This window comes from Lepisma saccharinum, chromosome 3 (genome assembly GCF_977018435.1).
Source record: "Lepisma saccharinum chromosome 3, izLepSacc3.1, whole genome shotgun sequence".
NCBI classification, from domain to species: Eukaryota; Metazoa; Arthropoda; class Insecta; order Zygentoma; family Lepismatidae; genus Lepisma; species Lepisma saccharinum.
This window is the reverse complement of record NC_139231.1, coordinates 27,171,077-27,183,219: the sequence shown is the minus strand read 5'-3', so window position 1 is coordinate 27,183,219 and position 12,143 is coordinate 27,171,077. Positions and strand designations below refer to the sequence as shown.

The 12,143-nt window shown below is 38.6% G+C and overlaps 1 protein-coding gene across 1 annotated transcript in view; it reads left to right on the top strand.

The window, feature by feature from the left end:
- The window catches only part of LOC145985495 (uncharacterized), a 221,667-nt gene that overhangs the window by 40,637 nt on the left and 168,887 nt on the right, over positions 1–12,143 (top strand). The window contains exon 2 of the mRNA XM_083119566.1: positions 10,520–10,601. The gene's annotated coding sequence lies outside the window, so the exon portion shown is untranslated. The remainder of the gene's footprint in view (positions 1–10,519; positions 10,602–12,143) is intronic.

The window sequence follows — 12,143 nt, the reverse complement described above, 5'->3', positions numbered from 1 at the left end:
ATTACTGTTAAGTTAACAGTGTGTTAACATTTGAGAAATCATAGAAATTACTCTTCATTTGTTCGTTCCTCAGGTCCCAGAAGGTTAACAAAAATAACTTATAAATTTTAATATGTCTGAAAGTTTTGGAGGGCCAAAACACTCCCCTTGCCGCCGCCAAGTTACGCCTATGTATTTAATACAGTCTTAGGGGGATTATTATGGATTTCTGAAAAGAAAGCTGAAACTTTACACACTTCACCGACATATGGAAAAACAAATCTGAATGCAGGACCCGAAGATTAATTTTGCATGTTCCGAAACAGGGCGTCGTGTTTAATTTTGGACAGGATACCGTTTCAAACCAATGTACGGTATATTGCGTCTATTCCTTTATAAAACACGAAGCTTCATTTTACAGTTTAATGGCAGAATTTTCTTCCAAAAATACTAGAGTAACTTTAAAAAAAAATCTGTGTTACATATATCTTTAGAACTATCGTAAAGTGAAATCTGATGAATGATTTTTAACAGCGGTGGCGATTGGGTTTTAAAATAAGGGGGGGTGGCAAATTGCCAAATCTTCGAGGGCAAGGACAGTTTACTTTCCCTTGGTAGATAAGGTTTAGCATAGTGAGTGGGCAACAGTGTTAAAAAGTGTGTGTGTGGGGTGGGTAGTAACTGTCCACCCACGCCCCTCAATCCCCGGCACTGATTTTGAAAGATCACTATGATTTGACCCTCTTGGTAGTTGAGCAAATCCACCTGAAACAGAGCATGCTAGATGGCGCCGTATTTCTAAAATGGCGTCATTGTTTCTACATGTGTGGAATTTCAAACTTTTTGTCTTTTTTTCTCAAACACACAATTCGACTAAATTATTTCCAACTTACAGATTTACTGCACTTAACTTATATTTGTGTTTTATTGTGTACAGCAGTGTACACCTTTATCAGCTACTATAAAATTTTTAACATTCTGCTATTAAAATTACCCGTTAATTTACAAAAACGGGATGTATTTTGTAGATGCGTATTATCAGGTGCATTCATAAATACTCGTATGTTTTTACTAAAATTACATTAGTTAAAGTTTACTATGTAGTAACCATCAATACATTGTAGCCTTGGCCATGCTTTTAACAGTAGTTGGATGGTAGCGGAAATTGACGGTCTTTAGACCGTGAATTGTATCCTGTCTACAGTCTAACTTTTTAGTGTGCACATGTTACTGGTCTCTTAGAAGTAACTTTATTAGCGCAATATGATGTAATTTCTGTCTTTTTTTAAACTTTGCTCTCAACTACAGTGTAATACTTTGACTCAAGCTGTTCATAGTACTACATATGAAAGCATTATAAATATATTGTGAGAGACTGATATTTTTTATATTTCTTTTTCCGAGATTGGTATTCTGAAAAAGGAATCAATCAGACGTAAGCAATAATAATTTCTCGAATGTCCTGCATGCAAGTGTTTTAAAATATCTCACATAATGAAGAAACTCAGAGTAAACATCTCACAACTTTCATGTTAAGCGATCATAGTTAAAGCTGCCCTACTCCCCTCTCACCCCCACCCCCCAGAGGGGAGAAGATCATCAATCCACTGGTCACAATTCCTCCCCAAATATTTGTTCTCTGGGCATTCCTACCGGTAGAAATGTATAATTGCACAGCTGTGTAACCGGAAAATACCCATAATTCATTAACATCTTCCCACGGTTACAGTTGCAAAGGAAATTCCCTCAGCCGACACAAAAGCAGACGACAAACAAAAGGATATGGGCGAAATGACTTGGAAGAACAAAGCGCATTGCTTATTATTCAGTGCACGCGGAAACTCCTCGAATAGTGCTGTTACAGCAAGGAGGAATTTTCAGTTAAGATTTTCTCTGCCCAAGTTTATCGAACTAGGAAGCCGTGTGGGATTGGAAAAAAATCAAAGGACATTAATGTTGAGAACGTTGCGAAACCAAGCATTGGCATTCGCCCGTCGTAAATCTTATTGCGACGCAAATGGAGAATTTCATCGAACGACATTTGTGTGCACAAAGTTTTATGTTCTTATTTATTATTCACACGTGGTGGACCTTGTTGTCATCATAGGCCTCGTATGGAATTTAACCGATTTGCATAAAGTTTGTCGAAACGATTCAAATTAATGTGTTTGGAGCAAGCCTCTAAACAGAACCAAAATTGTGGATAGGGTCTTAGCATAAACTACAGTCAATTCTGGATGTAGTGAACTCAGTTGCAGTGAACATTCGGCTATAGTGAATCTAAATTGCTTATCCCGACCAAAATACATTTCAAATTTTCCTTATACTGATCCCTCGACTTCGGTTTAAGTGAACCTAAAACTGAGATGTCCATGAAAAAATATCATTTCTACAATTATAATGATACCATAATATGATAGCCCGTGTTCCCAAGTTGGCCCACGTTACTAAAACATATTAGTATTTAACACAGTTAAAAAATGGCACTGCATTAATATACCCAGTCCCCCTCAGGTGCACAATGCCGTAAACGAACTGTCTTGAGCTGCCAGCAGCCATTTTATTTAAGTTCTTGTGTAACCCCTGGCGTCGTAGGGACTGTGCAGACCAGTCCTCTACGGAGGTCGGCTATTCGTCGTTACTGTATAAAATGGATGTCAACAATCAAACGTTTTCTCTAATAAGATGTAGAAACGTGAATAAACATGAAAACATTAAAATGCTGACAAAGGCAAAATTTATTGTATAAAAAATATACACTAAAAATGTAACTTTTCCACCCTCTAACAGGGTCTTCTACAGACGGATATCTTTTTATATACAAAATTTTTTGCCTTGGTCAGCATTTTAATATTTTATTAACATGGAACCAAGGCTTAACGGTATTACCAATGAATAAATATGTTTTCTTGAGCACAATCATTTCCTAAGCCAACTATAAGCCGTGGGCCAACTTTGGGTCCCATGAGCAAGCTTACGAACAGGTGCAACGGTTTTGTAATTATTAAAAAAGGTACAAGCAATGTTACAAGATATCCATTTGATACACGTTGATAATTAGTTATAGGATTTACTTCTTTTAATTTCATATTTAGAGGTTTGTAAATTTCCGTAGAAGCTTAACTAGGGTCACCTTTGGTTCACCTACCTTACTTGAAGAGTTTGAAGCCGACCTCAGTGCTACGACGCTGGTTTGAATCACTGCCTGGCCATAAGTGTTCTTTGTGGGTGTCCCTTCATCATTTCATCATATCATCACTCATCCTTATCGTTGCGAATACCCAAAAGTGGAAGAATAGGGAAGTAAAATATACCTAATCAATCAATCAAATTGAAGACTCGAAGAAACGGGTTTCCTGCCAGTATTTGTTTTGGTGGCGCACAGAGCGACTGAAATGAAACGGGAGGACTACGAAAGCATCGGTTCTGTACTGTACGTGACATTTTGTTTAATTGATATATTCTGTGTCAATCAAACTACTTCTGCTAACTCAATTACTAACCTCAATTCAGGTTACAGGAAGACATTTTGGATTAAGTAAATTTTGGATATAAAGAACCGATTCCGTAAGGGTTCATTATAAGCATTAGAACTGTTTCATTTGTTTGGGATAAAACAGTGATCCACTCTATATGGAGAACTGAAACTTAAACATCTATCTGATAGCTAAAAATAGAATGAATTATGTCTGGGACGATACCACCTTGAACCAATACCGATACTCTTACCGATTCCCACCGATACCGATACTTGAAAATTGCAATAATTAAAAGTTGTTCGAAACATTGATCAATATTGGTGTGTAAATTTTCTTCTCCAATTATATGCTTCAATTTACCAAGAAATTTGCTTTAGAATATTCCAGAATTTCATCAGAATATTCAAATAGAGGCTATGTAATTTCAAAATACAGTTTTTTGTGCAAATTTGGTGCAAAGTAAAAAAAAAAGTTTGAATTTTGCATAATTTCCAGGATAAATAGACTCCCCGAAAGTGTTGTGCGGCATTTATGCGGACCCCGTAAAAGACCAATATGCCGGAAAAGTATCGGCTGGTATCGGTAGATGAATTCTAACCGATACTTTCCGATACCGATACCACTGGTATCGGCCCATACCCTAGAATTATGTATAATGATTTCGCTATTTTGTATTTTTGTATGTCGCTTTTGTGTCTCCGATAAGATGAGGGTGAAGAACGATGTGTACATAAAATTGAAGAAGAAAGGGCAGGCACTTGAAACGGAGCGTCCATATCTAGAGCGGTACTCGAACTCTGTTCCTTCGTTGGAGAGATCCTGGGTCGATCACTCAAAACGCTGGGCAATAGAGCCGGTTTGAATGTGTATGTGTGTGCTTGTGTATGAAGTTATACAAACATCCATGCCCAGGCCGGGATTCGAACCCGTGACCCCTGGCGTTGTAGCTTGCTGTGCTAAAAACTTCGCCACGGGGGGTTGCTGTATACATGTGAGAGTCAGGCATGATGCATTACTCAGACAGATGCGTATTCTGATTCGTCCCTTTGGTTTTGAAATTGGATTTACCTTGACACGAACTCGTGACTTAGTCAAAATTATACATTTTATGTTTCCGGCTCTCCGCTGTTGCCAAATAAGTCTGCCTTTTGGGTATAAGATTTGGCTTTGTCCTGTATTTCGATCACTTGTATCTGTATGCAATAAAGACTACAACTCCTGAACTAAACTCTGTTTAAACAGCCCTCTCAGGAACAGGACCTACGACAGGTGCGAATCCAAGGGGAGAGCAAAAGGCGCGATCGCCCCTCCCGACTGCCAAGTGTTTGGGTCAAATATTTTTGAAGACTCAAGGGTTTTGACTTTTATCACGAGTAACAGGCCCAAGAATATTTTTAGGACCTTGGTTTAAGTCCACTTTATGCTCATGATACGCTAATCGGAACTGGACCTACAGTTTAAATTTGTATCCGAACCACTGAGCAATAACCTCAAAAGGGGATCAAACCCCCAAGACTCCTTGAGAGAATTGAGCTTTGTTTTCTTTGTTAATTCACTTTACTCCTCATATCTCATCGTTCAATGTACCGTATCAATAGGAGGTTAGATTTATATTTCAATACTCCAATCTCTGGAACATGGAAGTCAGTTTGGTTCCTATTTACAGTATACAGTTTGCATAGAGCAGTGGAAGTAAGAATTGATCCTCGATGAGGTGTGGCACGTGACCAAAATTCGCCCCTCCCAACTGTATCATCTGGATCCGCCACTGGCCTACCAAACGGCTTGATGAAGCCACTGGTCTGAGGATGATGCTTTTGTACGCTTCGCTTCACGCCAACACAATACCAGTGCACACGTGCTGATCTCAGAATGGTACGTGATACGGTTCATAAAAAATGGCGGTGTTACAGGCGGACATCCAAAGTGTGCATTTGTGTCTTCGCCGCAAAACATTCATTACCAGCCAACCGGCAACGAGTTCGATACACAACGTTGCTCATCGTTGTTACAAGGGCCTTCAAGAAACTTCACAGCAGCTGTCATGTGTTTGTTTCCGGAACCCACTCTAACATTTTTACCCAATCTTCTATCTTCTATATATATATATAAAAATGTATATGTGTGTGTGGGTGTGTATATTTGTTTGTTCCGGCATAACTCTCGAACGCCTGGAGCAATTCCAACCAAACTTGGTACACGTATCACTTGCAATCTGGAAATAATTTTGGGGGGGTAAGACACCCCTGGCACCCCTAGGGGTGGGGTGGAAAGGGGTGACATGTAAAAATAATCGAGAACCACTGATATTAAATTCCATGAAATGCTGAAATGTCAAATTATCTAGAAACATTGAGCAATGCTTTAAGAAAGTTTATAAGAGACTGTCACATACACTGGCTGATCTTGAAAATCATGCTTTCATTTTTGGGCTGAAATTTTAGAAAATCAAAAGTATAGGCTAGTTCTATTATTTGTTACTTTAAAGTTGTATTTTATTAACAATAAAATAAATTACAATTGATATGCGGCCACAGATTGATTGCAATGTGTAATTTCAATATTATTTTTACCTAACATATTATTTTTTAATCGAAGACTGGGTCCCTATAAAAGAAATCCTGACTACACTCTTGTCGGCCAAGCAAGTTAATTCATTTCAAAAATAGGTTAGCGCCGAATGTTGTGTGTTCGAGCCCCAGGCAGAACATAACGAGTTGTCTAATTCACTCAACCATAACTCAACCAAACAAAAGAAATTGCCATGGCTCCTTGAAAGTTTTAAGAATTTAAGAGGTTATTGAAATCATTGCCCCATGTGCTTTGTGTAGGAAAATCCAAGGACGCACTTAAATATAAAGTCTTGGCATTTTCTGCATTCTTACATACTGCATTTATGCTTACCTCTGCTTCAGTGGGATCCGATTTAACAGACGCATGGGAAAAGATATCTGCATGCGTTGCAACATTTTGATGTTAGTAAATATCTGCAGTTGTGACACTAAATAATGGCTTCGTGTATCAAGCGGAAACTACAGCGGTGGTAGACGTTGCCATTGAACATTTTCTATTAAAATCCACTTATAGCCGTGGAGTTAGGCAACACACACAACGCCTTTCAGGATAGCAAGCATTTCAGGATCTAGGTGTCCCATTATCATTGCCGATGACGGTACATATCAAATTTCCTTTTCCTTTTTATATGTTGTAAGAGTAAGACCTTCCGCTGCCATCCAACCACCGTAAAAAGTTGACCTAACCGTTCTAAAGTATAACTGCTTCTACATAGTTAACTGTAATGAGTGATATTTAATATTTCCCTTTTTAAATATATATTTACGTAGGCCTTTGTATAAAATACATGCCGTTTTTGTAAATTAACGGCAGAATGTTAAAATTTGTAACTTTGTGAACTTTGTAAATTTAAATATTGTAAATTTTACAGTAACATACGAGCAGCTGCAGAAATGACATTTTTTTAAAAATCGGTATCATATTAAAACTTTCAAAATACTACATTTGCTTAGAATTCCTTCAAGAACATTAAAATAAATATTCGTGTAATTTGCTTTCGCTGTTCACTTCGTATCTCTATTATATATATATATATATATATATATATATATATTCCAATATCTAAATTTGACCCATCAAGTACATGTTAAAATGATTCCCGGTTTCGAATCCTGGCTTGGGAATGGGTGTTCTTTGTGAGTGTCCCTTCATCAATTTCACCATATCATCACTCATCCTCATCTTCGCAATTAGTCAAAAGTGGCGAAGTAAAATAAACCTATTCAATCAAATAAATGTTAAGAGGTGAATATTTTTGGATTTTTTATCAAAACGTTTTGCCGATGAGAAAGTTTTAGAAACTTTGCTTGCATATCTTGGTTTTCTGTATTTCTAGCATTGCAAAATCAGTAACTGAAGTTATGTTCTCATGTGGTTAATCTTAAAACGGCCGTCTTCGCATTTTAAGTGGAGAAACTATTGCTTAAACAGCAAACCAGCGAGAACGTATGGTGAAATCCCCATGCAAGGATCCAAGATTGTGTTTTTTTTTACATTCGCTCATGTTTTCACTAAAGTTTTCACTCCTTGAGCACACGTAATCCGTCGGACCCAGAAGCCAAGGAACTGCGTAACGTGGAACAAGGATTTCCTCCCCTCCAGCGGAGCGTGGTGGCTTTATTGTCAGTGGCTCGTGACTCATTACGGACTAATTAAGAAGCAGGAATCACTCATCTCTGCTCGACGCTTGGCCTGCGCCCGTGCAGCCATACGTAACCTTGCCTTCAAGTCCAACTCGCCTACAGACATTTGACAGTCATTCTTCTATCTTCGAAGGGGATACCCTGCCTATGCTCTCCATTACGTCATTATATTTTTGATTGGGAATTCACGTGTGTGTGTAAATTTTGTATGACATAAATTTATAAATATTTAAATATATATTTATTATTAAATATGTATAAAGGAATATATCAATTGGTTAAAAATGCCAAAAGTTACAAAATTTTTAGAATGGTTCTAATCTATTGTGTATATGATTTCACTTAGTTTTTGCTTTCTATTAATGTAAATTCATTGGATTTCATACTTATATTTGTTTTGCATTCTCGTTTTACTTTTATTGGGTACTATATATAGCCTAGGCTATATAATGCTATTGGTATGGATCTCTTAATGCTGTTTTGAAAGAGATAAAGAGACCATGCAACACTCACGAACACGAACAGAAAATTATCCTTCGTTCTTTTGTGCGTTTTCGAAATTATCGTTAGTGAGCACATATTTGAAGTTAAAACTAATTGCTTATCTTTTGTTGATATAAAAACTCTCCCCCCCCGGAAACTTTTGGGGACCGGGGATTCTTTAAGATAACATTGTTGGTGGGGAAATCTCCCCTGTCCCCCCCCAGGATTTCGCACCCTGGTGGTGCGATGATTGAATACTTTATTGTTTGTCTATCACAATTAGGGTGCGGATTTTTCCCTATTTGCCATTGTTCTTTCTTTTTACACCCCTGTTCACATAAAGTGGCACTCTTTGGGGTTGAACAGTTGAAGAATGTGCCACTTTATCTGAACAGGTGCACTAAGGCTTCACCGTTTCGAATAGGTTTCATGGAACCTGATAACGCATTTTTATAGTGCCTATAAATGCCTATTTTTCATAATTTTGCCTATAAATGTCTTTAGTTTTGGTATTTTTCCCGTACTTCCGCTTTCTTTCGCTACTTCGACTACTGAAGGTAATCTCTATTTTTTTTAATGCTCCTTCATCAATTTCACCTAACCATCGTTGGAACTGCTTAGTCTTAATGAATGAACACATTATAGAAGAATATTTAAAATTAAATCAAGGGGACTTAGATGGACAGGTGATGTGACGAGAGATATTTGGGAAACCTTAAGAAACCCGTAGAAAGGAGAGAAATTGGGGAAGGATCGTTAAAACTTATTTTATCGTACGAAGAGTAGAGACAGATGGTCTTCGTGTTTACACGGAACACCAATGTTGTTCGCTTCGTCAACATTCTAATCGTTGCAATTTCGTGGCAACATTGACGAAAATTTGAGTTGGTAACTGAAATAAATTCAAAACATCACAATAGTCTTCCAATGCTAATATTTTCTGGGACGTTAATTGTATTTCATGTGCAGAACCACCTGAAACTGGAATACCTGTATTACTAGTATTTATTAGTAAGTCTGAGAACTTTGGTTGTCGCAAAACTGTAGAATGTTCCTTCATGCTTAAAAAGCCACATAAACAGCGTTCACAACGGTTATTAAAATATTATGCTATTAAGGTTTTGGGACCAAGCTTGATCATAAGCCACAAGCTATTTCCATTACGTACCCTGGGTGTGGAAATTACGTCTGTGAACCTGGTTGGGAGTTACAAGTGACGTGGAGGGCAACAATAGACTGCACTGGGAGACTTCCACACGAGTGTGACTTTAATTATCCTTGAGCGAGCTGTTCACACGAAGGCAGGGATCAACAGGTTCACAGGCATTCAATTAGAGCGGTGCATATGATAAATATTTGAGGGCGAATGATTTTTTTACAGAACGAGATGATATATATTTTAATATACATAGGCGCTATCTTTGGAGGGGGAAAACACTCTCTCTGCCCTCAAAGTCTCCACAATATTCACTCTCGGTAAATATTTTTTTTTTATTTTAAAAGGATAGAGAGAAATACAGTATGTATCAAAACACTGGGAAGTTTCTATAAATCATCCACTCATTTTGCTGCAGGAGTCAGCGTTCATCAAAGGCTGTGGTGCCAAACTATAGAAAGAATTGGGCAAAAAAGGGAGAAAGGAGACACAGAGCAATGATTATTGAGAGAAGAAAGGGAAAATGAAGCAAAGAAAGGGAGAGGCAAGAAGAATGTATGAGAGGAGAGACAGGGAAAGATCCGAACCACTATGTGCCTCCACCAGGTATCGAACCCGGGACCCTTGATTGCAATGCGACGACACTACCATTGCGCCATCGGAGAGGCCGCTCCACTTTTGAGTAATTTACATTTTACTTCTCGTGTTATGCATTTACAGTGTAGGGGAATTTGTAACAACAACTTATAGTCCTGTAGACTATGACATTTTTATTTGTCGGTGGGTGAGAAATTTCAGTATTATTCAATAGTGTTTACGCTGTTTATAGTATGAAATGTATATTGGGTAAGCCATGTAAAACAATTGTAAAAAAACAAACTATTCTGACCATCTTATAGTTGACACCTGCCCCCGTGGCGGAGTGGTTAGCACATCGCGCTGCGACGCCAGGGGTCCCGGGTTCGAATCCCGACTTCGGCATGGACGTTTGTGATGTCTGTTCATCAATTTCATCATATCATCACTCATCCCTATCTTCGCAAATTAGCCAAAAGTGGCACAAGATGCGAAGTAAAATAAATCAAATCAGATCTGAATATATATTTGAGTTTAATCAAATACGAATTAAAGAAAAAATATATAATTTATATTTTTGCGGCAGTGTATTAGCAGTTGTCTAATTTGTTTCCTGTTTCAATTTGCAGGTTCCTTGTGCATACACAACTCTACACACAAAGCCCAAACAAAGAGTTTAACCTGGAAGGATGATTTCCGGTACAGTTGAACGTAAGCGATTTTCTTTCTTTAGTACATATCTCTGTTTTCCTGTAGCCTGTTTGTCTAATTTCAATTTATACTAAATATGTAAGAATTGTTTTTATATAAGTAACGCTTTGAACACGCGATTTTCTAAACTGATACTTCACTTCATATAAGTTTCTCCTCCCCATTAAGACCGGAGAAGTTGCCTCGAGTCCAAAACCCCCGCTCCAATAAAGACGATTTATTATTATGTAATTGGTTTTCATAAGTGCCTGTATCTTTCCTGCGCATCAAACGTACTAAGCGTGTTTTGCAATTGAAAGTTGTAAAGTGCACCATTTGAAACGCGTCTGAAATAGATCTACTATAGATCACATCTTCACCATAAACAAAATTATGGAAAAGTTCTATTAACATAATATATATCTGCACCTTCTATTTATAGACTACCAGCGGACATTCGGTAGCTTGCACAGAGCAAGAATTACTATTAAACAAAGTAGGATTCCCTGATAAATGAACAAGACTGATTAAAATGGTGCAGGGTGAAGTCTCGCCAACTATTAAAATAGAAACAGGGGTGAGACAAAGGGATGCGCTGTCCACTTTATTTTTTTTATTGTGCTACATGATATTATCGGTCCACTGCAAAAACGGGGGAGCATATTCTACAAAACAACTCAGATACTCGCTTATGCTGATGATATTGTGATAATATCACGGACCCTTGCAGATCTTAAATTCACTTTCTTAAAGATAGATAGCAAATCCATCGAAACTGTACTCTTAATTAATGAAACTAAAACGAGATACATGAGAATGTCCAGATCGCCAACCAGACGAAATACCGTGGTTCTGAATGTAGGCACATATTGTTTTGAAGGAGTTTCTACTTTTACCTACCTTGGAGCCCTTCTATTAGGCGAATACAGAAAGTAAGTTTCCCACTCACCCAAAGGTGGCAGGCCATGCGTATTGAAACCGGTTTTGCGCATGCGTGAGAGGTACATGCCCTGGCTACTGAATGTGCTAGAAGACACCTCCCAAAAGTCCTCAGTAGCGTCGCGGCAGCGATGAAACATGGCGTTTCTTATTCCATCTCCCGCCGCGTGCGAGGTTCGTTCGGTGATCAAGTTCTTGAATGCACAAAACATACAGCCGATCGAAATTCATCGTCAGCTGTGCCAGGTGTATGGGCGAGACGTCATGAGTAAGCAGATGGTGCGTCGTTGGTGCAGGACATTTACTGAAGGCCGGCAAAATGTACATGACGACGAGCGCAGTGGGCGGCGGCCATCGGCCGTTATGGACAAGCTTGTGGAGCAGGTGCAGCAGCGCATATTGGAGGATCGTCGCGTCACGATCACGGAACTCAGCAGCCATTTCCCGCAGATTTGTCGGTCGTTGTTGCACGACATTGTTACCAAACGCCACTTGTTCCGGAAATTGTGTGCCTGGTGGGTGCCGAAAGAACTGGCGCCCGAACACAAAGGAAAACACATGGGCACGGCGCTGACATTTCTGCAGCGTTACCATGATGATGACGATTTTCTCAACCGGATCATC